Source organism: Macaca fascicularis, chromosome 4 (genome assembly GCF_037993035.2).
Source record: "Macaca fascicularis isolate 582-1 chromosome 4, T2T-MFA8v1.1".
Taxonomy (NCBI): Eukaryota; Metazoa; Chordata; class Mammalia; order Primates; family Cercopithecidae; genus Macaca; species Macaca fascicularis.
Genome location: NC_088378.1, coordinates 68,717,012 through 68,740,832, shown reverse-complemented (window position 1 = coordinate 68,740,832; position 23,821 = coordinate 68,717,012). Strand labels below are relative to the sequence as shown.

General features: G+C 42.9%; 1 protein-coding gene across 1 annotated transcript in view; it reads left to right on the top strand.

Annotated features, from left to right (window-relative positions):
- The window catches only part of CRYBG1 (crystallin beta-gamma domain containing 1), a 214,085-nt gene that overhangs the window by 117,655 nt on the left and 72,609 nt on the right, over positions 1 to 23,821 (top strand). The gene's annotated exons all lie outside the window — the stretch shown is intronic.

Below are 23,821 nucleotides of genomic sequence, written 5' to 3'. Positions count from 1 at the left end.
TTGGCATCATAAAGAAGTGGTGAAGAGACCACGGAAGCTGGGGGCGAGTGAATGAGGCAGAGAGTAGGAGGATTTGAAGGCAGAGAGGTAGGCAGGGGCCAGATCATGCAGAGGCTTGAGGACCATGGCAAGAGTTTTGATTTTTCATTCTCAACATAATGGAAGCCATTGGGGGAATTTTAAGCCTAGGAGTGAGGAGCTCTAACTTTCAATTTGAAAAGAATCACCCTGGCTGCCATGTGTAGAACAGACTAAAGGGGCGAGCATTAAAGCAGAAAGAGCAGTTAGGGCAGAAGCAGTGGCCCCGGAATTGCAGGACAACAGATGGGTGCTCTGGCAGCCATCTTGGCCACTGCCTGCCTCCAGACAGAACCATTCATGTCACTAGGGAGAAAGCATCCCTAGAGAGCACCCAGTCTTGTCTCTTCCTCTGTGGCCTCAGACACATCTCCTAACCTCGAGGAGGCTGAGGATCTGATGTGTAAATGAATGTGACGTGGTGTTTGTGGCATGGAAATGTAGGGAGAGAGAGGCCCTCGGAAGATGGTGGGGCACCTCCAGGGGACAGCAGATATTGCATTGGGGGTGGGGAGGGAGGGTAAAAAAGAAAATTGGTAAGTGGAAGATAAGCAAGAAGGTTGTGAGAGAAGTCGTGAGGGATCTCAGAGCCACAGAGTGGTCTGTGGTTGAGCAGCATGGTGGCGGCAGCTAGCAATTCAGAAGGGTGGCTACGAACATGTGGAGTCCAACAGCCCTGGGCTTGAACCTGGGCACTACATAATTCTGCACCCTTGGGCAAGTTACTCACCTTCCCTGAACTTGCTTCCTCATTTCTAAGATGGGGCAACAATTTGTACTTCCACAGATTCAGTGAACTTATGAATGTGAAGTGCTTAGCAAAACTTATGGGACCCAGTTAACCGATAAGGGTCACAGCTCATAAACTATAATACAAATATCTGTTATCTGGTGTCCCCCCAAGACTTCCAACCATGTGAGAGTACCCTTATTCCACATGCTAGGCAAAGCCAAAGTCCTCCCCTATCACTGCCCCTGTCACCTTTGGCTCTGACTCTTCTCTGAGGACCAGTGTGTCTCTCTCTCCTGTTACCTTGCAGTCATGAGGCTAGTCTCCTTAATTCCCCCAAATCAACGTAAAGTTAGTCTCCTTCATTTCCTCAAAGTACCACTACCTTAACGCAGTCATGTACAGTCAACTTTTACTGAGGGCTTGACATAGTATGGTAGACAATTGAAAATTATATATTGGTCCCTGCTGTTGATAAAGTTTCCTCAGCTATTCCACATACTGGGAATTTCTCACTAGTCTTTAAGTTCCAACTTGTTGCTATTTCTAGAGACCAGTCTTCAATCCTCTAAATTCTCATTCTTTATTTTTTGAAGATCTCTACTTCCTACTCTGACTGAGACTAATTTTAAATACATAAATATTTAACAAAAATTTTCTGCTAAGCCAAGGGGTGTTTTATTTTAGGCCTGTATTCACTCAAATGCACAGAAGATTTTGAAACTATTATCTTTTTAGCATCATCAGATTCTTAGGTGTGGTTCTCTTACATAGAGGACAGCAGTAGAGATTGATGCTGTCTCCTGCCACCCCCACTCCCTGCAGAAATGGATACAGTTAGTGTTTTGTTGCAAGAAGTAAAATTTCCTGTTAGTAAATAAGGCACCTGGGGTATCATTAGGGGAAAAAAAATCTAATGTTTACTGCATAGCCTGAAGATTCCCAAGAAGCAGGAAGCAGAGAACTATAATATCAACATCTAAAAAGCTGGAGAGAGCAAAGCAAAGGACCTCTTATCCTCTTCTGTAGCAAGAAAGCGGTCAACTTTTTCAAGAACCCAGAAGGAAATGCATATGCCTGCTGTGTTTGTTAATGTACAAATGTGCTTCTCCCAATCTCTTCAATCTGCCTGCTGACTGCCGGATGAGTCTGAGCCATCCCCTTTGGGAGTCCCCTGTCTCAGCCGTTCCACTGGCATCTCCCTGAAGAGACGGTGCATTTTTCCATCTTCATTTTGCTTGTGCTCTTCTCTTTGCCTGGGAAGTTGATCCTTCCGTTTCTGCCTAAACCCTAGCCTGGGCCACCACTCTTACAAAGCCCCCTCTCTTTCTTCACAGTTGCTCTCTTTCTTCACATTTCTAAAATTCTTAGTTGATATGACTCATACAGATACATGCTGCTTTATTTTGTCATCAGGTGCCTATATTATGGCTCCCAGTGGATTAAAGTTCCTCAAATGCATAAACTAATCCTTATACTTTCTTTTAATTCTATGTAAAATATACTAGAATGCCTAGACTATAAAGAGTTTGAGTCCAGCCTAGGCAACATAGTGACACCCCATCTCTACAATATGGAAAAAAATATATTAGCTGGATGTGGTAGTATGTCCCTGTGGTTCCAGCCACTTGGGAGGCTGGGGTGGGAGGATTGCTTGAGACCAGCAGTTCAAGCCTGCAGTGAGCTATGATGGAGCTACTGCACTCCAGCCTGGGTAACAGAGCAAGACCCTATTTCAAAAAAAAAAGTGTGTGGGGGGGGAGGTGGATTTCTTTTTCTATTTCTATGAATGTCATTGGTATTTTAATAGTGATTGCATTAAATCTGTAGATTGCTTTGGGTAGTATGACCATTTTAACAATATTATTTCTTCCAATCCAAGGACAAAAGATGTTTTTCCATTTCCACTTGTGTTCAATTTCTTTAATCAATGTTTTATAGTTTTCAGTGTAAAGATTTTTTACTTCCTTGATTAAATTTATTCCTAGATATCTTAATTTTTTTGTAGCTATTATAAACAGAACTGTTTTCTTTATTTCTTTTCCAGATAACTTGCTGTTGGCATATGTTAAATAGAAATGCTACTGATTTTTCTATGTTGATTTTGTGTTCCATGACTTTACTGAATTAGATAATTAGTTCTAACAGGTTTTTTGGTGGATTCATTAGGGTTTTCTAAATATAAGATCACATCATCTGTAAACAAGGACAATTTAGCTTTCTCCTTTCCAATTTAGATGTATTTTATTTCTTTCTCTTGTCTAATTGCTCTAGCTAGGGCTTCTAGTATTATGTTCAGTAATAATAATTATGTTCAATTATGTATTGTTCGTGATCACTGTTTCATACATTATGTCAACGGTGGGTTTGTCATATATGGCCTTTATTGTGTTGCAGTACATACCTTCTATATCTGATTTGTTGACAGTTTGTATCATGAAGGGATGTTAAATTTGTCAACTGCTTTTTCTAAATCTCTTGAAATGCTTTTTGTCTTTTTGTTAATGTGGTGTGTTACATTTATTGATTTGTGTGTGTTGAACTATCCTTGTATCCATGGGATGAATCCACTTGATCATAGTGGACGATATATATATTTATAATTTTTTTTTTGAGACGGAGTCTCGCTCTTTCACCCAGGCTGGAGTGCAGTGGTGCTATCTCGGCTTACTGCAAGCTCTGCCTCCCGGGTTCATGCCATTCTCCTGCCTCAGCCTCCCAAGTAGCTGGGACTACAGGTGTCCACCACCACACCCAGCTAATTTTTTGTATTTTAGTAGAGACGGGGTTTCACTGTGTTAGCCAGGATGGTCTCAATCTCCTGACCTCATGATCTGCCTGCCTTGGCCTCCCAAAGTGCTGGGATTACAGGCGTGAGCCACCGCGCCCGGCCATGGGCAATATTTTTAACTACTGTTGAATCTGGTTTGCAAATACCTTGTTGAGAATTTTTGCATGTGCATTCATCAGGGATACTGACCTGTAGTTTACCTTTTTTTTCAGTGTTTTTGTCTGGTTTTGGAATCAAGGTAATGCTGCCCTCATTTCCTTTCTTCTACCCATTTTGGGTTTATTTTGTTCTGTTTTTCTAGTTCACTGGGGTACATGGTTAGGTTATTTATTAGAAATCTTTCTTCTTTTTTGTTGTAGGTGTTTATTGCTATGAACTTCCCTTTCAGAACTGCTTTTGCTGTGTTCCATGGGTTTTGATTTGATGTGTTTCCATCCTTATTTGTCTCAAGGAACCTTTAAATTTCCTTCTTAATTTCTTCATTGACCCATTGATTATCAAAGAACATGTTATTTAATTTTCATGTATTTATAAAATTTCCAAAGTTTTTCTTCTTGATTTCTAGTTTTATACCATTGTGGTCTGAAAAGATATTCTATCTTCTTAAATTTTTCAAGACTTGTTTTGTGGCTTAACATGTGATGATGTATCCTGAAGAATATTCTATGTGTGGTTGAGAAGAATGTGTATTTTGCAGCTATTGGATGGAATGTTCTGTAAGTGTCTGTTAGGTCAATTTGGTCTATGACATAGTTTGTTGATTTTTCTGTCTAGATGGTCTGTCCATTGTTGAAAATATGGTGTTGAAGCCCGCTATGATTACTGTATTGCAATCTCTCCTTTAGATCTCTCCTTTAGAGCTAATAAACTTTGCTTTATATATTTGCTCTGGTATTGGATGTATATATATATTTACAATAGTTACAGCTTCTTGTTGACTCAATCCCTTTATCATTATAAAATGATCTTCTTTCCCTCCTTTCACAGATTTTGACTTAAAGTGTAATTTATCTGATATAAGTATGGTTACTCTTATTCACTTTTGGTTTCCATTTGCATGGAATCTTTTTCCATCCTTTTACTTTCAGTATATGTTTGCCTTTAATGGTTAGGTTCATCTCTTATAGGCAACATATAGTTGGGTCTTGTTTTTTATCCATTCAGTCACTGGAGAATTTAATCCATTTACATTCAAGGTTATTATTGATAGGTAAGGACTTATTCCTGCCATTTTGTTAATTGATTTCTGGGTTTTTTTTGGTAGATTGTTTATTCTTTTCTTTCTCTTTTTGTTGTTTACCTCTGTGACTTGGTGGTTTTCTGTAGTACCAACCTTTGTTTCCTTTCTTTTTCTTGTTTGTGTATCTATTGAAATTTGTGTGTGTGTGATTACCATAGGGTTAACAAAAAAAGTCTTGTAATTATAATAGACTATTTAAAGCTGTTAACAACTTAACTTTAGTTCCATACAAATACTCTAGGCTCCTCACCGACCTTTTTGCATTTTGATTGCTTAATTTACATCTTTATCTTGTATGTGTTCTTTAGCCACTTATTATGGCTATTGATGTCTTTTACCTTTTTGACTTTAAACCTTTATACTAGAGAACTGAAGAATTTACATGGTACCATTACAGCACTGGAGTATTCTGAGCATGGTTGTGGATTTACCTATATTAGTGAGTTTTTTACTTCCATGTGTTTTCAAGATATTAATTATCACCCATTTGTTTTCCTATTGTAAAATTCTTTTAAGCATTTTTTTGTAAGGCTGGTCTAGTGGTGATGAGTTCTCTCAGTTTTTGCTTGTCCGAGTTCTTTTATTTCTCTTCATTTCTGAAGAATAGCTCTTTTGCATATAGCATTTTTGGCTGACAGTTTTCTTTTCCCCCCAGAACTTTGAATATGTCATCCCTTTCTCTTCTGGCCTGTAAGGTTTCTGCTGAGAAATCTGCTGATAGTCTAATAAAGATTTCCTTATATGTAACTTGATATTCTTCTCATGCAGCTTTTAGAATTCTCTCTTTGTCTTTGACTTCTGACAGTTTGATTATAATGTCCCCCAGAGAGAATTTTGAGGTGGGGGTGGGGGTTGTTGAATCTCATAGGAGACTTTTGAGCTTCCTGGATCTGGATGTCCATATCTCTACCAAGATTTGGGAAATTTTCAGCTATTATTTTGTTAAACAGTTTTTCTTTGCTTTATCTCCATTTCTTCATTCTATGACACTCCCATAATGCACATATTTGTTTGCTTAATGGTGCCCCATAAATCCCATAGGCTTTCTTCATTCTTTTTTATACTTAGTTTTTTTCTTTCATCTGAGTTATTTCAAAAGACCTGTCTTCAAGTTCAGAAATTATTTCTTCTGCTTGATCTAGTCTGTTGTTGAAGCTCTCAATGGTATTTTTTATTTTTGTTTATTCCTCAACAGAAGCCACATTCACTGTATTTTTTATTCATTGTACCTTGTTCATTGAATTCTTCAGCTCCAAGATTTCTGTTTGGTTCTTTTTTATGATATCTATCTTTTTGTTGAATTTCTCATACAGATCATGAATTGATTTCTTGCTTTCATTGAATTGTTTGTCTGTATTCTCTTATATTTCACTGAGTTTCCTTAAGATCATCATTTTGAATTCTTTTTCAGAGATTTCATAAATACCATTTTTGGGAGGATCTGTTAATGGAGACTAACTGTGTTTTGGGGGAGGTGTCATCTTTTCTTGCTTTTTTGCTTCTGTGTCCCTACATTGATATCTGTCCATCTGGTAATACAGTCACTTTTTCCAATTTTATGGAGTAACTTCTGTAGGAAAAGGCTTTTTCCTATATATGGGTCCTAGGGTGTTGGTTGGGAATGGTGCATTGACTTTGGTTCTGGATGAGTGGACTCAGTAGTGTGGTCTTCATAAAGATTCTTCAGCTGTAATCCTTACCTGCAATGCCTGCGATTAGCTCAGCGTCCCAGACTGCAGTCTATGACTATGGTGGTATGGTTTTGAGGGGGCCGGGGCACTAAGCTGGTTGTTGGCTGGACATGTGCAGGTGTGGCAGGCCAGCAGATTATGTGGTGGGCTCTCCTTAATGGCATAGTCACCACTGTGCTATTTGTCAGATCTGGGTCAGGTGCGTATAGGTTAGGTAGCTGAGTGGCCATTCTCTCCAGTGGGGTAGGGTCCCCTCCAGGCTTGCTGTCAGGCCAGGGAAGACATACATGACCTTGTTGCTGCACAAGATCCCTCCCTGTGGTACAGGGCCACCTCCAAGCTGGCTGTCAAACCAGGGGTGGGTAAATGGCCAACAGTTGTGTACAACTCTCTTTGGTGAGGTGGTGCTGGCTATAAGGCCAAGGGCAGGCACATGTGGATAGCCACTGCTGGTAACCTTCTATGGTGGGGTGGTGCCACCTTGCCAGCTGTCACTCCTGGGGCAGGTGTTTGCAGGCCAGAGGCTATACGTAGCTCTCTCTGGTGGGGTGGGCTGACTGTAGGCCAGCTGTCAGGCATGGGGGTGGGTGCCTGTGGGCCTGATATCTGCACATGAACTTCCCACTACTGCACAGGTGGCCTGTGTCCCTGGGTGATTAGGTACCTCATGGACTTGGGCATGGGTGTCCCAGTTATTCCTTTAGGCCTAGGTTCTGGGTAGCTGGGGTATTGCAGGCACGTGTGGGAATTTAGCGTAATGAAAGCAAGGTGTCAGGGATGGATTGGTGGAGGGCAGTACACACTCCAAATGTGGGTCCAGTTTCAAGATGGTGTCGTGCTGTAGTGGCTTAGATCCTGGGGGTGGGAGGTGTCAAGGGAGTTCTTATTCTGGGAAATGTAAATGCAGCTGTTTAGACTCCCAGCAACTGTTCACACTGGACTTAGGGCCTGTGAGGACTGGGGACCCTCCTGTGGCAATGACTCCCGGCGTCTGTGGCAGTGTGGGGACTGCCGAGGGTCTGCAGCTTACTTTTTCCCTTAAGAAGAGGTCTCCAGCTCTGACCTGATCCCAGCGAGGAGATGGTGAGGCAGAGGCAGGATTCCTTACTCCCCTTTTTAAGGAGCGAGCTGTCCTAGGCGTCTGTGATCCGCAGGGGTTTTGTGGTTTTCCTGGTGCTCTCCAGCACATTTCCTCAGTCACTCCAGTCAGAATATAGCTATGTATTCATTGTTCGTTTCTTTGGTGTTAGCGGGATGAAAGCCAGGCAACTCTAGTTGGCCATCTTGCTGATGTCACTCTCAGTGGGCCAAGGTCTTGATAAAATGTTGATTTGATTGTGTCATAAGACCAAAAATTGCTTCAAAATAGAAAAAAAAATCAAATTAATCACTATTTTTAATGTAAAAGTCTTTATATAATGTATATGAAAAGATAATTCCCTTGTCATTTTTTTGGTAGATTGAAAATGAAAACATTTGCCGGGCGCAGTGGCTCACTCATGTAATCCCAGCACTTTGGGAGGTGGAGGCGGGTGGATCACCTGAGGTCAGGAGTTTGAGACCAGCCTGGCCAACATGGTGAAACCCTGTCTCTACTAAAAATACAAAAACAAATTAGCCGGGGGGAGTAGTATGCACCTGTAGTCCCCGCTACTCAGGATGTTGAGACAGGAGAATCGCTTGAACCCGGGAAGTGGAGGTTGCAGTGAGCCAAGATCGCACTTCTGTACTCCAGCCTGGGTGACAGAGTGAGACTCTGTTTCAAAAAAAAAAAAAGAATTAATAATTGTTAATCATTTTAGTTTGGCTGTAGTTTCCGTTGTTTGGAGTTGGTTTCAGTTCATTTTATTTTATCCAGAAATAAGAACATAAAATTATCCTCTGTAAATGATGCATTGAGTCTATTCATTAATATCTAGAGAAACAGCGATTAAATGCCTAAAATGTCTAAAAAGTGCATAAGTGGAGAAACATAAAGAACTCTGAGAAGATTTTGTCTTCTATGGAGAGACTCCTGACTCCAGCAGGGCATGAAAAGCCAACCGCAGAGGGGGGTCCTTAGTCTACATTACAGTTGTCATTTCCCTCTCAGAATTTCTACCTACTGTTTAGTGAAATATGTCTACAAAGGTGGAGTGATGTAATGCTGTTGGCTTCTTAAAAGAGCCAGGAGACTCCCTCCTTCACTCTGTTGTGAATGCAGGCTGTTTCCTCTGCATTTCTGCTTTGGGGAAGCAACAACTGTGCCATAACCATGTTTAAGCCAGGCTTGCCTGGCTTGAAGTTTGTTAAAGGAATAAGGACAGAAAGAAAATTCTGTAGCTTAGTTTAGGGGGGAACATTTCACCAGGTAGACTATGAAAGAGGAAGTAATCAAAACCTAATAAAATAGATTGAGGAGATTAAAATAAAGGATAGTGAATTAAATATATCTTTCAGAAATGTCATATTTTTTACACTCAGAAGATTTGTAGGGCCCTATGATCACTTTCTCTACATTTATCCACATGTATATCATCTGTGACTCACAGCTGAAATATGTTTATATGAATTTTTTCCAATATGATATGGAAGGGCAGGGCTAGCAAATGTGGGAGGAACGTCAGGTAAGGCAATTTTGCTTTTCTTCGCATTTAACCCACCTCTGTGCTTTGCAGAAACTCAGTCATAGAGTCAAGAGCAGGAATACAGATTCACAGAAAGAATGAGCATGTGAGGAAAGTCTTCAAGCTAGAATTGACCCCTGGCAAATTTGGCTAAGGGGACAGAAAGTAGAAGGTGTGCCGAATTCCCATTCCCTTTCTCACGCTCTGTGAAAAGGCCTGTTACTAGTGATAAGCACCTGATCATTTTTCAACTTGTACTTCAAAAAATGTGTCCTCATGACATAGTATAATAACTTGATTAAGGCTGGAAAGTAACTAAAACAGGCAGGTCTTCCTCTAATCGCTATGTGATATTAATTTAATGAAGCCTCCTCTTGCAAGAGAATTTCATTGGTTTGTTTAAAAACAAAACTACAGGCTTGCTATATTTATTTCATTCATTATCATGACCACAAAGCATTAGCCTTTTTTCAAACACTTTATTTAAACAAAATGATGAAATCCTCACAAGTCGTGTCAGAGCAGTTATTGCATATGCTTATTAATGAAGGTCTCAGAACAAAGGCTCCTCAGCATGAGCCACCTGTGTGGAGGTTGCATGCAAAAGGACTGACTCCTGATTAAAACCTGGAAAATGCTGATGGAGGCTGAAGGCAAGTAGAGGTGTCTTTTGTCTTTTACAGGGAACATTGCCCTGTAACAGAGTTAATAATGCCATTTACAAACTGGAGCTTATATTTTTTCCTACCAAATTGTGATCTACTATGAGACTGACTTAGGGCTCAGATAAAGTATAGAGGCATCGCTTTGAGAGTGAAACCTACATGGTTTGTGGCCATTTCCACTTAGAAATATTAACTTTCTCCTAAGTTCAACATGATCCAAACTGGACTTCATATCCTCTGACGGAGCTCTCCAGTGTTCTTCCAGGCCTCAAAACTCTGCATCATGGAGTTCCTTTGGATTCAACTCTCTCTCTCAGTGTCTGCTTTCCTTCGGTTCTTTCTTTTCCTCCCTCCATTTCGATATCTGGTGGTCACTTCAGGCCCCTTAGCACCTTACGTCTGAACTGCTGACTCTAGGTCCTCATCCACTTGGGCCCACCAGGGGCTGCCATGCTTGTCTTTCTCCAACACTGCTGCAGATCATGTCGCTTCCCTGCTCAGAAACCTTAAAAGGCATCATATTTCCCATGACATCACATCTAAGCTCTTGACTTGCCTCTCAAGGCTTTCCCCAAACGAGATCAATCATACTCACTCAACCTCCCATGTATTCATTCCACCAGTCTTCATGCCTCATAACTCCAGTTCGAGCCCTGTACCTGGTGTCATTTGGTTGCCTTTCTTCAGTTGGTTCCCCTCACCCAGAATGCCTTTTCATGGCCCTCATCTTATTAAATCCATCCTTTAAGGCTAGTACTGTGTTATTCCTGTGGTCTTCTGACTGCACACCTTCACTAATCTCTTCCTCTTTGAACTCTTAAAGCATTACACATATCTCAACTACATACTTTAGCAGCTAATTATATGCCTCTCTGCACATTGGTGGTTGTTTTATAGACAAGCCTATAAGCTTCTAGATGTCAAAATAAGTCATATGTTCTCTATCCATTCCATACTGAGTACATGGTAGGTGCTATATAGAAGATAGTAATTGTTTCGCATCTTTTCTGTGCAGCTTGCGTTAATAGAAGAATTCTTTTAATATTTTGTTTTCAATTACTTACAAAGTAATAGTACCAAACAAATGTTTATAATATAAATGATTGCTAGAGAATTAGATTAGTATTAGATTATAAAGGTTTTATCTGCTATCAACCATAATACTTCTGAAGGAAGGAAGGAAGTGGGAGAGGGAGGGAGGGAGGAAGAGAAGAAGGAAGGAAGAGAAGAAGGAGGGAAGGAAGAGAAGAAGGAAGGAAGAGAAGAAGGAGGGAAGGAAGAGAAGAAGGAAGGAAGAGAAGAAGGAAGGAAGAGAAGAGAAGAAGGAAGGAAGAGAGGAAGGAAGGAAGGAAGGAAGGAAGGAAGGAAGGAAGGAAGGAAGGAAGGAAGGAAGGAAGGAAGGACCGACCCACCCACCCAGAGCTAGGGTGCTTGTATTTTAAGTATTTATTCAAATGCCACTTTCTCAACAAAGTACTGCTTCTTCTACGCAGGCCATCCATAAATGGTAGCTATTATCATATGGCACAAATCATATACATACCTGTAAATATTATAACAATATCCCCTTGTATTGTCTTCACACATCCATCTTTCTTCCTTCCCTTTTACCCCAAACTGAGTTTCTTAATGTGAGACACCTGTCCTTTAATCCCTGACTCTGCAAAGCTGGCAACCAATAAACGCTTGTTGAATGAATAAATGAAATGCAGGAGCCCTCATGTAACGATGAGTGTGACATACTGTAAATATAGTCATGGAGGCAAATGACCATTGAGTCTTTTCATAAATTAACCTTTTTCTATTTTTAATTTTTTTTTTACTTTTAGGAGAGCCTAACTGTTAATCTATTCTATTTTTATCCTTTTACATAGACTTACATAGAAAATTACAGCTGAGTTTAGATCAGGAAAAAATGAATCATTTCTTGCCAAGCCTGGGGGATTTTGTAATATTTTTGTAAAATTGGATATCACTATCTTCTTTGTATAACCCTTCTGAAAAACAAAAACAATCTTTAAAAAATGGGCAAAAGACTTGAATGATATTTCTCCAAAGATAAACAAATGACTAACATGCATAAGAGAAGATGCTCAACATTATTAATCATTAGAGAAATGCAAATTAAAATCACAATGGGATATCACCTCACATCCATGAGGATGGCCACCATCAAAAAATAATAAGTTGGTGAAGATGTTGGGAAACTGGAACTCTTATGCACTGTTACTGGGAATATAAAATGGTGCAGCTACTATAGGAAAGAGTATGGCAATTCCTCAAAAAGTTAAAACTAGAATTACCATATAATCTACCAGTCTCAGGGTGTATATATCCAAAAGTATTGAGAGCAGGATCTCAAAGAAATATTTACACACCCATGTTCACTGCAGCATTATTCATAATAGTCAAGAGAAGGGAAGAACCCAAATGTCCATCAACAGATAAATGGATAAAGAATATGTGCTGTTATGCCCAGACCGTTTATTCCCCGAAGAAGACCACCAGAGTCCAGAGTCAAAGCTAAGCAGCAAGGATCTTTATTACAGGTTCGAACCTGGAACTCTCCCTCGCTCGTGAAACGAGACGGGCAGGAGAGCTCCCCCACTGAGCTCCGAGCAGTGTTATATAGTCTAAGAAAAGTGGGCATAGAGTTATTATACAAATCAGATATATGATTGGCTAGTGTTTGAACAAGGCGATTTGGCTAACTATGATTGGTTCCCGCCATTTCTGATATTTTGGTTCAAACTTTGAGGCGGGAGAGCAGGTTTATGGCAGCAAGAGTTTATCTTACTTAAACACGTCTTGTGACCTTGCCTCAGAACTTACAAAATCTCTGGTATGTGCAAAACAAAATCTCTGGTACGTGCAGAAAACCAGGTACTCACAGAACTTACGAAATCTCTGGTATGTGCAAAGATTAGAGAGCAGAACAAGGGTGTAGCGGGTGGGGGGCGGGTACACATCTATCTTTGTGTCCTTTCATTTCCCCCTTCTCATAAGTAACTGGATGTCCAATCTTGGATTTCCAGAGTCTTATAATATAGCCTCACTTTCTGGGTGCAGCAGAGGCTGGTGATGGCTACGGAGGACCATTAGTTGGATGGTATCAAACCTTTCTCTGACAAATTTTAAAATTTTATTTACCACACAGGGGCCTATAGTGAATAGAAGTAGTAAAGACATTAGGGGGCCTAAAAGGGGTGCCAGAAGGGAAAACATTGAAGAGCTCCACCAATTGTTAGCGGCTGTAGTGAATTGTTGCTTTTTCATTTCTAAGCTTAGTTCGTGTAGGCGTTGGACTCTTTCCTCAACTAACCCTGACTCATTTATATAGAAACAGCATTCTTCTTTGAGGAACATACAGGTACCTCCTTTCTCAGCCGTGAGTAAGTCTAAGGCTCTGAGGTTTTGAAGGGTGACCTGTGCTAGGGAGGTGAGCTGCTGCTGAAGGGAGGCTAGGGAATAGGCGGAGTCTTCCATAGCAACAGAGAACTGTTGTAACAGCTTGTCGTTTTCTATCATGGAGTGTTGTAGGGCCCCTCCTGCTAACCCCGCTGCGACGACAGAGGTGGTTAAGGATATTCCGGCAATTAGTGGTAGAAAAACTGCTCGTCTATGTCGCGCAGTTTCAGTTGGGGCGGTCCCTGCCCAGCCTATGAACTCTGCCGGGGTCAGCAGGGTCAGTCGGGGAACTAGTGTAACAGGGATGTACAACTGTCCGTCAGAGATGCTTTTGGACAGAGTTTTTAACAGAGTCATATTACACCAGAAGAACACACCAGGGGGAGCACGTATGGGGCTATTAGGGTATGTAGCCGTCTGGTTGCAGAAGCTGCTACTAAATGCTGAATAACAGTAGGGGTATTTCTCTTGGTATGGGTCACGGTACAGGGCTACATCAGGTATTGCAACTGTTGATGAATTAGAATCTGGCATATAGTTTGTGGGTGGGGAGGAAAGGGGAACAGCGGTTAATGGTGGTCTTCCTAAGGTTGCACACATAAAGCAAGAGGACAGGTCGCCTAAACCGGTGAGGTTGGCGAATGCTAGCCGTTCTTGTAATAGGGTTAGCCAGGAGAAGGGCTGCAAGTCTTGTGATAGCTTGGTTTCCTGTCTGTGGATTTGTGTATGGATTAAGGGTCGAATCTGGACTAGACTCCGCCACAAGTACAGGTGGCTACTAGGCCAGCTACTACTGGCATCGTAGTAGACTGCCCCATGTTGGGGCGATGTCCACCGGGAGTGCCCTGGATCTGTTATTATCCAAGTGAATATGTTGGGAGTCCCTGTCGGGTAGCGAGTCCTGAGGAGGTTAGACTTTCTCGGGTATTCGTCCCATACCCTGGCTGAGTGCATTTTACAATAGTGGTATGGGCAACCTGCATTCTGGTGCCACCAATAATTCTTACAATTATATTCAGTCTGATCATATTCAAAACAAATCATGGGTATCCCCGGTTGGGCAATTTGGAAATTAGTGAAATTGAGGTAAATTGGAGTATTGCACCCAGAGGGGGGGCAGTCTGCACTAGCTAGCAGTTTACCCGCTTGGGGGGTTTCCCCGGGGTGAGTTTTGTTCTCAGAGAGCCAGAACCTCCAGACATAGGGATTAGACGGCGCAGCAGTTAGGAGAGTCAGATGTATAAGGCATAAAAGCATAGGCAAGCTAGACATGGTTACGGCTATGTGGGTGACGGCGCAGGGTTAGCTTTAAGGGATTGTTCTTAGCTTTGTCTACAGTCCATGTAACCGGTGCTCCAGACGGCTCGAGAAGGTCGGATGTTGGGTCCACTGGTTTGACGTGTGTGTAGTGGATCCACGAAGCGATGCCTTCTACTTTGAGAGTGGTGGGAGTAGTCAGGAGTACTTGCAGTGGTCCTTTCCACCTGGGTTGAAGAGTTTCTTGCCGGTGGCGCTTGACTAGGACCCAGTATCCCGGCTGGAACGGATGAGGCGTCGGCGGAGGTCCTGCCTCGTACAGTTCTCGTAGTCTGGGCCAAATTTCCTGGTGAATTTTCTGTAAGGCTTGTAAGGAGAACAGGAGCTCAGAGACATTTTCAGTTTCAGGTTTGAGTAAGTCATCTTTTAGACTGGGGACCAGGGGTGGGGGTCTGCCATACATGATTTCATATGGTGTGAGGCCCAGTCTGTAAGGGGTATTTCGGACCCGGAACAGAGCGTAGGGGAGAAGTACTACCCAATTAGCGCCAGTCTCCATGGTCAATTTAGTTAAGGTCTCCTTCAGAGTCCGATTCATCCTTTCTACCTGTCCTGAGCTTTGGGGCCTATAAGCACAATGTAATTTCCAATTTGCCCCAAGAATGGAAGCCAAATCCTGACTTACCTTAGCAACGAAGGCTGGTCCATTGTCTGACCCTATTTGGATGGGAAAGCCATACCTGGGGAGGATTTCTTCCAAAATTTTCTTTGCTACAACCTGAGCAGTTTCTCTCTTAGTTGGGAACGCTTCTGTCCATCCTGAAAAAGTATCTACAAAGACAAGTAAGTACTGATACCCATATTTTCCAGGCTTTATCTCAGTAAAGTCTATTTCCCAATAGATACCAGGCCTAGTTCCTCTACACCTAATTCCTGTGGTGGTCTGGGTTTGGGGGCAAGCGTTGTTTAGTTGGCAGGCTTTGCAATTTGTTGTGACATCGCTGGCCAGTTCAGCTATGCACCTGATTCTAAACTTGGCGTGCCTGATTAAGTCCATCATTCGCCGGGCACCCAGGTGGGTTGTCCGGTGGATGTGTTCCAACACCTGCCGTCCTAATTTTTCTGGTAGGATGGTTTGGTCATTTATATCAGTCCACCACCCATTTTTAACCTGTTTTAGGGGAAGCGTGTTCATCCATTCGCGATCCTGTTCGGTATAGTCGGGAAAACATGGCAAATTTTGCGGGCCAGGATCGGGGAGCTGGAGCGCGAGGAGCTGACTGGGAGCTTTTGCTATGCTCCTTGCGGTTTGGTCGGCTAAGAAGTTGCCTCGAGCAATTGGCGTAGTTGGTTTCTGATGCCCAGGGCAATGTACGATAGCCAATTTCTTTGGTTTCCACAAAGCAGTTAATAGAGCTAGGATCTCTTGCTTGTTTTTTATTTCTTTGCCTTCGGCTGTTAATAGTCCCCTTTCTCTGTAGATGGCCCCATGTATGTGCGCAGTAGCGAAAGCATAGCGGCTATCCGTGTATACTGTTAGTTTTTTCTCTGCCCCTAGGGTGAGGGCCTGTGTGAGGGCTATCAGTTCAGCTCTTTGGGCCGATGTCCCTGGAGGCAAGGGTTCCACCCAGATTACCTCAGTCTCTGACGTTACAGCCGCTCCTGCATACCGCTGGCCTTGGTGGACGTAGCTGCTGCCATCAGTGAACCAGGTGAGTTCTGTGTCGGGGAGCGGACGATCTTGCAGGTCCTCCCGCACCCCATGCACCTGAGCCAGTATCTCAGTGCACTCATGGAACGGGGCGTCCAAGTCTGGATTTGGCAGCAGTGAAGCAGGGTTTAAAGAGGTTGGGGGCAGAAAAGTTATTCTGAGGGGGTTTAACAGCAGTCCTTGATAGTGGGTGAGCCGGGTGTTACTCATCCATCGGTCCGGCGGCTGCCGGAGGACGCCTTCAATGGCATGCGGGGTTATAACGCGCAACTCTTGCCCCATGATAAGTTTATCAGCGTCTCGGACCATTAGGGCGGTCACCGCGATTATCCGCAGGCAGGGTGGCCAGCCAGCAGCCACTGAATCTAATTTTTTTGACAAATAGGCAACTGGCCTCTGCCAGGGGCCTAGGTACTGTGTTAACACGGCTTTTGCAACACCCTTACTTTCATCTACGTATAAGTGGAAGGGCTTGGAGACATCAGGGAGCCCCAGCGCGGGGGCTGATAACAAGGCAGTTTTGATTTGTTGAAAGGCCAGCTCAGCCTCTTCTGTCCAACTGAAGGGCTGCCGTTCCTTTGTTGCCTGGTATAGGGGCTTGGCTAACTCAGCAAATCCGGGTATCCATAACCTACAGAACCCTGCCGGCCCCAGGAATTCTCTCACTTGCCGTGTCGACTGGGGTCTAGGGATGCGTAGGACTGTTTCCTTTCGGGCTTTGGTTAGCCAGTGTTGCCCCCCTTTTAATAGGTACCCCAGATAAGTTACCTCCGACTTGCAGATCTGAGCCTTTGTTGCTGAGGCTCGGTAGCCTAGCTCCCCCAGAGTCTTCAAGAGGTCCTCAGTCCCTTGAACACAAGTTTCCGGGGATCTGGCTGCTATTAAGAGATCATCAACATATTGCAAAAGAGTTATTTCAGGGTGTTGCCGCCGGTACTCACCCAGATCTTCATGAAGGGCTTCATCGAACAGGGTTGGCGAGTTCTTGAACCCTTGTGGCAGCCTGGTCCATGTTAGCTGACCGTTGATGCCCCTCTCAGGATCCGTCCATTGAAATGCAAAGAGTCCTTGACTTTTGGGAGCCAGAGGAAGGCTGAAGAAAGCATCTTTTAGATCAAGAACGGTATACCACTGTTTTTCGGGATGTAAAGCACTCAGAAGGGTGTATGGATTGGGCACAGTGGGATGTATGTCCATGACCCTTTTATTAACTTCTCTTAAATCCTGTACTGGCCTGTAGTCCGTACTGTTGGGTTTACGAACAGGTAACAGTGGAGTATTCCAGGATGAGTGGCAAGCCCGTAGGACTCCCTGGTCTAGGAGTCGGCGGATATGGGGCGTAATTCCTTCTCTTGCCTCCAGGGGCATAGGCTATTGCCGAACCCGAACAGGGTCCGTCCCTGGCTTAACTTCCACAAATATGGCAGGTCGATGTTTAGCTAGCCCTAAGCCCCCAGTTTCTGCCCACGCTTCAGGGAAACGCTGGAGCCAAGAGTCAATTTCCTGATCTGGGGGCTTTTGCTCTTGATGGAGTCTGTACTCATCTTCTAAGGTGACAGTCAGGATAGATATTGGCCTGTTTTGGGAATCAGTTATCTTGGGCCCTTCTGGCTCACAGTGGATTTGGGCCCCCATTTTTGTCAGCAAGTCCCTCCCTAGTAGAGGGCAGGGGCTCTCTGGGATGACTAGGAAGGAATGGGAGACTTTTCCCGTTCCTAAGTCTACAGTCCTCTGGGTTGTCCAGGGGTATTTTTTGATGCCTGTGGCCCCGTGCACCCAGGATGTTTTCTTAGACATTTTTCCAATTGGTTTGGTTAGGACTGAGCGTTCCGCCCCAGTATCGACCAAGAAGCGAACTGGGGACCCCTCCACTTGCAAAGTTACCCTGGGTTCGGGGAGGGGGTCCGAACCCCGTCTTCCCTAGTCAGAGTCCTGGGTAACGAGTACGGAGGTAGGGTTAGCTGGTCTCCATTTCTTTGGGCAGTCTTTAATCCAGTGACCACGTTCCTTGCAATAAGCACACTGATCCTTTTCTAATCCTTGCCTAGAGCCTTGCTTTGTCTGCTTTCTGCTTTGGCCATTCCCTGCCTGGGGGAAAGCTGCTACTAAAACTTTGGTCATTTCTTTGGTTGCCTTGAACTGTTTTTCTTCTGGAGTATCCCTATTATTATAAACTCGCTGGGCCATCTGAAGGAGGTCCTGAATCTGCTTTCCCTCTAAACCTTCTAATTTCTGGAGTTTTCTTCTAATATCTGATGCTGCCTGGTTTACAAAGGACATTTCTACCGCAGCCTGATTTTCCGGTGCTTCCGGGTCCATAGGGGTATACTGTCTGAAAGCTTCCATTAATCTCTCTAAATACACAGCGGGGCTTTCTGTCTTACCTTGTAACACAGAATATACTTTAGCCAAATTGGTGGGCTTGCGAGCTGCAGCCCGGAGACCCGCCATTAGAGTCTGGCGATAAATGAGCAGTCGTCCCCTACCTTCTGCCGTGTTGTAGTCCCATCTGGGCCGGGTCAAAGGAAAAGCCGCGTTAATGAGGTCAGGATTTGCAGTTGGCTGGCCGTCATCTCCTGGAACCAGCTTTCTGGCCTCAACTTGGATTCTTTCCCGCTCCTCCGTTGTGAACAGGATTCAGAGGAGCTGTTGACAGTCATCCCAGGTTGGCTGGTGAGTAAACATGACACTGTCTAACAACGAGGTTAGATCTTTGGGATTATCGGAGAACCGAGCATTTTGGGACTTCCAATTGTATAAATCACTAGTGGAAAAAGGCCAATACATGAGACGGGAGAGCCCGGTATCATCGAGCGATCCTTTTTCTCTGAGAGGCAGGGCTACGGTGGAGTCAGGGAGTCGGGAAGCTTGGTCCCGCAGTACGCGGCCTCGCGTTCGGCCGGCCGGCCCCCCCGGGTTACTTTCGCTCTCGGCTGCTTCCGCTTCTCGGTTTCCCTCTACGGAAGCACCACCCTGGGGGACTGGGTCCTGCGGGATAAGGTGCGGATATGGTGGGGGAAGTGTGGGTTCTAACGTTAGGGGGTCCTGGCTGTCTGGCAGCACAGGGGCCGAGGGAGCAGAGGGAGTCCTTTGTCTTGTAGGTCGCATTACTAGGACCTTGCAAGGCTCAAGGATGAATGGAGTTATCCAGGGCGGTGGGTCTTCCACAAGATTTTGCCACACTAGAATATAAGGAATTTGATCAGGATGTCCTGACTGCCCTGGCAGGAAAATCTTAGTTTTTACCTTAGTAATAATAGAGAGACAGAAAGTTCCTTTGGAGGGCCACCCTACGCCGAAAGAGGGCCACTCCGAACGGCAGAAAGTAACTAGCTTTCCCTTCTTTAGTTCTACGCTTAAGTTACGCCCCCGAGCCTTCACATCCTTAAAATTGGTAACAAGGAGTGAGAGCGGCGTGCTCTGGTTGTTGCCCATCTTTGGACTGCTCCTACAAAGAGAAGGAGGGACGAAAATGAGTGTGAAGCAGAGGGGAGTATCCGACAGGTCCGGTCCTGGAGGGGGAAGAAAAGGTTTTATGTTTCGTTTTGGACTTACACTTAACACTTAACAATAACGGACAGACAGTGAGAAACGATGAGCCTTCGCGAGCGCGTGTCGGACTTCCGACCTGAGTCAGACGGGGCAACCAAGGATGGAGGCCCCCAGATGGGCACTGGGGGACGTCTCCCACCAGTCCCGAGTGGCTGTCTTTTAGCGCGTCCGCCAAGACCATGCCACTTATAAAACAGACCAATACAGATTACAGATTACGGATTTCGTGAAATTTCCGGGAGACAGACAGAGACAAAGACAGAGACAGTGACAAAGCCGGCTTACCTACAGATTAAGATCCATTGACTTGGGGGTCTGGTGGGCTTGGGGGAAATCCCGGACGAGCCCCCATTTGTTATGCCCAGACCGTTTATTCCCCGAAGAAGACCACCAGAGTCCAGAGTCAAAGCTAAGCAGCAAGGATCTTTATTACAGGTTCGAACCTGGAACTCTCCCTCGCTCGTGAAACGAGACGGGCAGGAGAGCTCCCCCACTGAGCTCCGAGCAGTGTTATATAGTCTAAGAAAAGTGGGCATAGAGTTATTATACAAATCAGATATATGATTGGCTAGTGTTTGAACAAGGCGATTTGGCTAACTATGATTGGTTCCCGCCATTTCTGATATTTTGGTTCAAACTTTGAGGCGGGAGAGCAGGTTTATGGCAGCAAGAGTTTATCTTACTTAAACACGTCTTGTGACCTTGCCTCAGAACTTACAAAATCTCTGGTATGTGCAAAACAAAATCTCTGGTACATGCAGAAAACCAGGTACTCACAGAACTTACGAAATCTCTGGTATGTGCAAAGATTAGAGAGCAGAACAAGGGTGTAGCGGGTGGGGGGCGGGTACACATCTATCTTTGTGTCCTTTCAGTGCCATAATAAAAGGAACAAGATCATGTCCTTTTCAGGGACATGGATGGAGCTGGAAGCTGTTATCCTCAGCAAACTAATGCAGGAACAGAAAACCAAACACCACATGTTCTCATGTATAAGTGGGATGAGAACACATGAACACATGGTGGGGGAACAACACACATTGGGACCTGTCAGAGGGGGAGAGGGAGGGAGAGCATCAGGAAGAACAGCTAATGGATGCTGGGCTTAATACCTAGGTGATGGATTGATCTGTGCAGCAAACCACCATGGCATACGTTTACTCATGTAACAAACCTGCACATCCTGCACATGTACCCTGGAACTTAAAATGAAAGTTAAAGGGAAAAAAAAAAGAATATGTGGCATATACATACAATGGGATATTATTCAGCCATAAAAAGAAAGAAGTAATGATACATATGCATACAACATAGATAACCTTGAAAACATTATGCTATATGAAAGAAGCTAGTCACCAAAAACAAATATTGTATGATTCCGCTTAGACGAGATACCTAAAGTAGTCAAACTCAGAGTCATAAAGTAGAATGGTGGTTGCCAGGGGCTTGGGGTGGCAGGGGGTGGGCAGAGGAGAATGGGAGTTTCTGGATGATGATAGATTTCAGTTTTTCAAGATGAAAAAATTCTGGAGATCTATTGTACAGCAATGTACATATAGTTAACACTGTAGAACTCTACACTTTAAAAACGGTTAAGATGGTACATTTTATGTTATGTACTTTCTACCACGGTTAAATTTTTAAAAAAAAGAATAGCATTTCAAATGCATATTCACCATCACCAATACACTGACATGAGCCAGCAGATGCTTAATATGTTTCTAATACTAGTGGTTATGATGAAAGAAACAGGAGAGCATTTTTTCCTGGTGTACATCAAAGACTTAAGTGATGAAGAGGTCTGATAGCAGTGAAATTATTTTGTGAAAGAATGTAACTTGTTATCAAGTACTGAAAACTTCTGACAAGACATATAGCAACTAGAAACTGTAGACTAAATGTTATGATAATTTATAATTATTGAATTATGTTGATAAATTTAGGTGTCCATTATTTAAGTGTTATGAGGCGAACATAGTTTTTGCCTTTTCAATTATTATGTTGCATGCTTGGACACATTTTTGTAATGGCACATGGGATGTAGTTTGTAGTGTATAATGTATACTTTTGTTTTAAAAAATGTAAGTAAATAAAAGCTGGAATTAAAATAAAACAAAACAAAACACAGAGCATTAAAGAAAATTGGCCTTGTTCACCAGAGAAGGAAAATCAAAGGCACCATATCCTTCTTTCTCTACCTACTTCCTGTCTACCTATAATCATATAATCAGGTTTTTCATGCAATTTAATATATGCAGGGCAACTTTCTACAAACTACCTACTACTTCCTCTGTTGTCTTTTCAGCAATTTTGGTGTAGTGTCACACCCAAAAAAGGGCACACCTCTTTAACACTTTCAACTCTTGAATCAAACACACCCTTATTAAATGTGCTTTTCACATAAACAGTCAGTGTCTGTCATTCAGCTCTGGGAGACAGCCGGCTCTGGCTCTAGGAGAGAGCAGCACTGCCAAAGGTGAGCTGATGAGAGCTCACCAGGGTGTGCTGGAAGGAGAAGGATGAGACAAGGGTATTTTGAGAAGTAAGAAGATTGATATGGTAATGCACACACGGCTGCATTTTACTTCCCATATTCTCTTGGTGTATCTATAGAAAACAAAAAAGAAGCAACACCATGGTAAGAAACTAACTGAAGTTTTTTTCTTTTCATTGCCTAAGACTTTGTTTTAGACTTACATAGTATTATTAATAACATCGAGTAACTTCACAATGTATTTATTGTCTAAATCTGGCAGTTTTGGTGGGGGGGGCTCAAAAATCTGAAGCATTTTTGAATATATGGAATATCGTGGGGGGGGGGGCTGACTACCCTTGGATACTTTAGCTTGAAGCAGAAATAAAAATGACCAGTATAAGATCTGCTACTGTCTGCGCTTTTCTAGGTTCTTTAAAATATTACAAGTAATCATTAACAAGCTACTCTTCATTGAATGTATTTGAGTTAGTTCCATAAGTCATTCTTACAACGTCTATTTTATAGGCCCGTTGTTGAGTGTACTATAAATAACTTATTTAATCCATTTTTTCCTTGAGTTAAAAACAAAAAAAAACCCTTTTCCCCTTGTCCCGTTTCCAAATTTCAAAGGCAAAGTGATATTCAACTCCTTGGAAAAAGACAGTAGGGAAATAATTGTTTTGAGAGTAAGGATTGATTTGTATTTTTCTTAATGGTAGGCAAAGTTAGAACTCTGCTACACATTCTTTTAAAATGTAGGTTATCTTTCAAATGTGTTCCCAGTGGGTGTTCACAGCCGTCTGCCCTCACCAGCCTGTCCCCATAACAAGTTATTATGTATTGCACATACTTTCCCCAAACAAGATTTTATTAGAACAAAAAATTTATTGGAGACACTTGGCTTCTTACAACCCTGCTATTTAAGAAGTGGTTGGGATTGAAATAAATTATAAGAAAAAGCAATCTTGTAAACTTTTAAGAAAAAGAAGTTTACATAAGACCTATTAAACTTTGCTTCACCAGTTTGGTCATAGAGGCGTAAGTATAAAGCCCCGATTAAGTGTTGGGCATTATGGTCCTTCCTTTTCTTTGTTAATACTTTAATACTTAACACTTTCCTTATCATTTGATATATTAAACACAATGGCTTAATAACTACACTGACAAATCATCTTTACACTAAGATATAAGCTCTTCATCTTCCCCTAGAAATCGTAACAGAATTTATACCTTGTGACTTAAAAAAAAAAAAAAAAAACTTTTTGAAACGATTTGCCAAATTTTTTTACATCTAGGTTTAAGAGCATCATGACTAGGAACCTGCAAAAATAATTTTAAGTTTAATTGAAATTTCTGATATTTTGGGCAACCATCTTATTAGAGACTAATTGTAAATATCTAAAAATGTACTAAGCAGATTAACTATAGCCTATGTACATTGACAGGTAAACTCAGGATGGGGAGAACAGCAGGAGGAGGCATTTTGGCCAGGCTGATCATTCTGAAGGTTGTTTCTCTCTTGAGTTTTTCTGTGATATAAGATAAAGGTACATGGCAAGTACTGCAGGTACTAACAGCACACTGGCTAGTGAGACGACATTTTAATTTTCATTCGA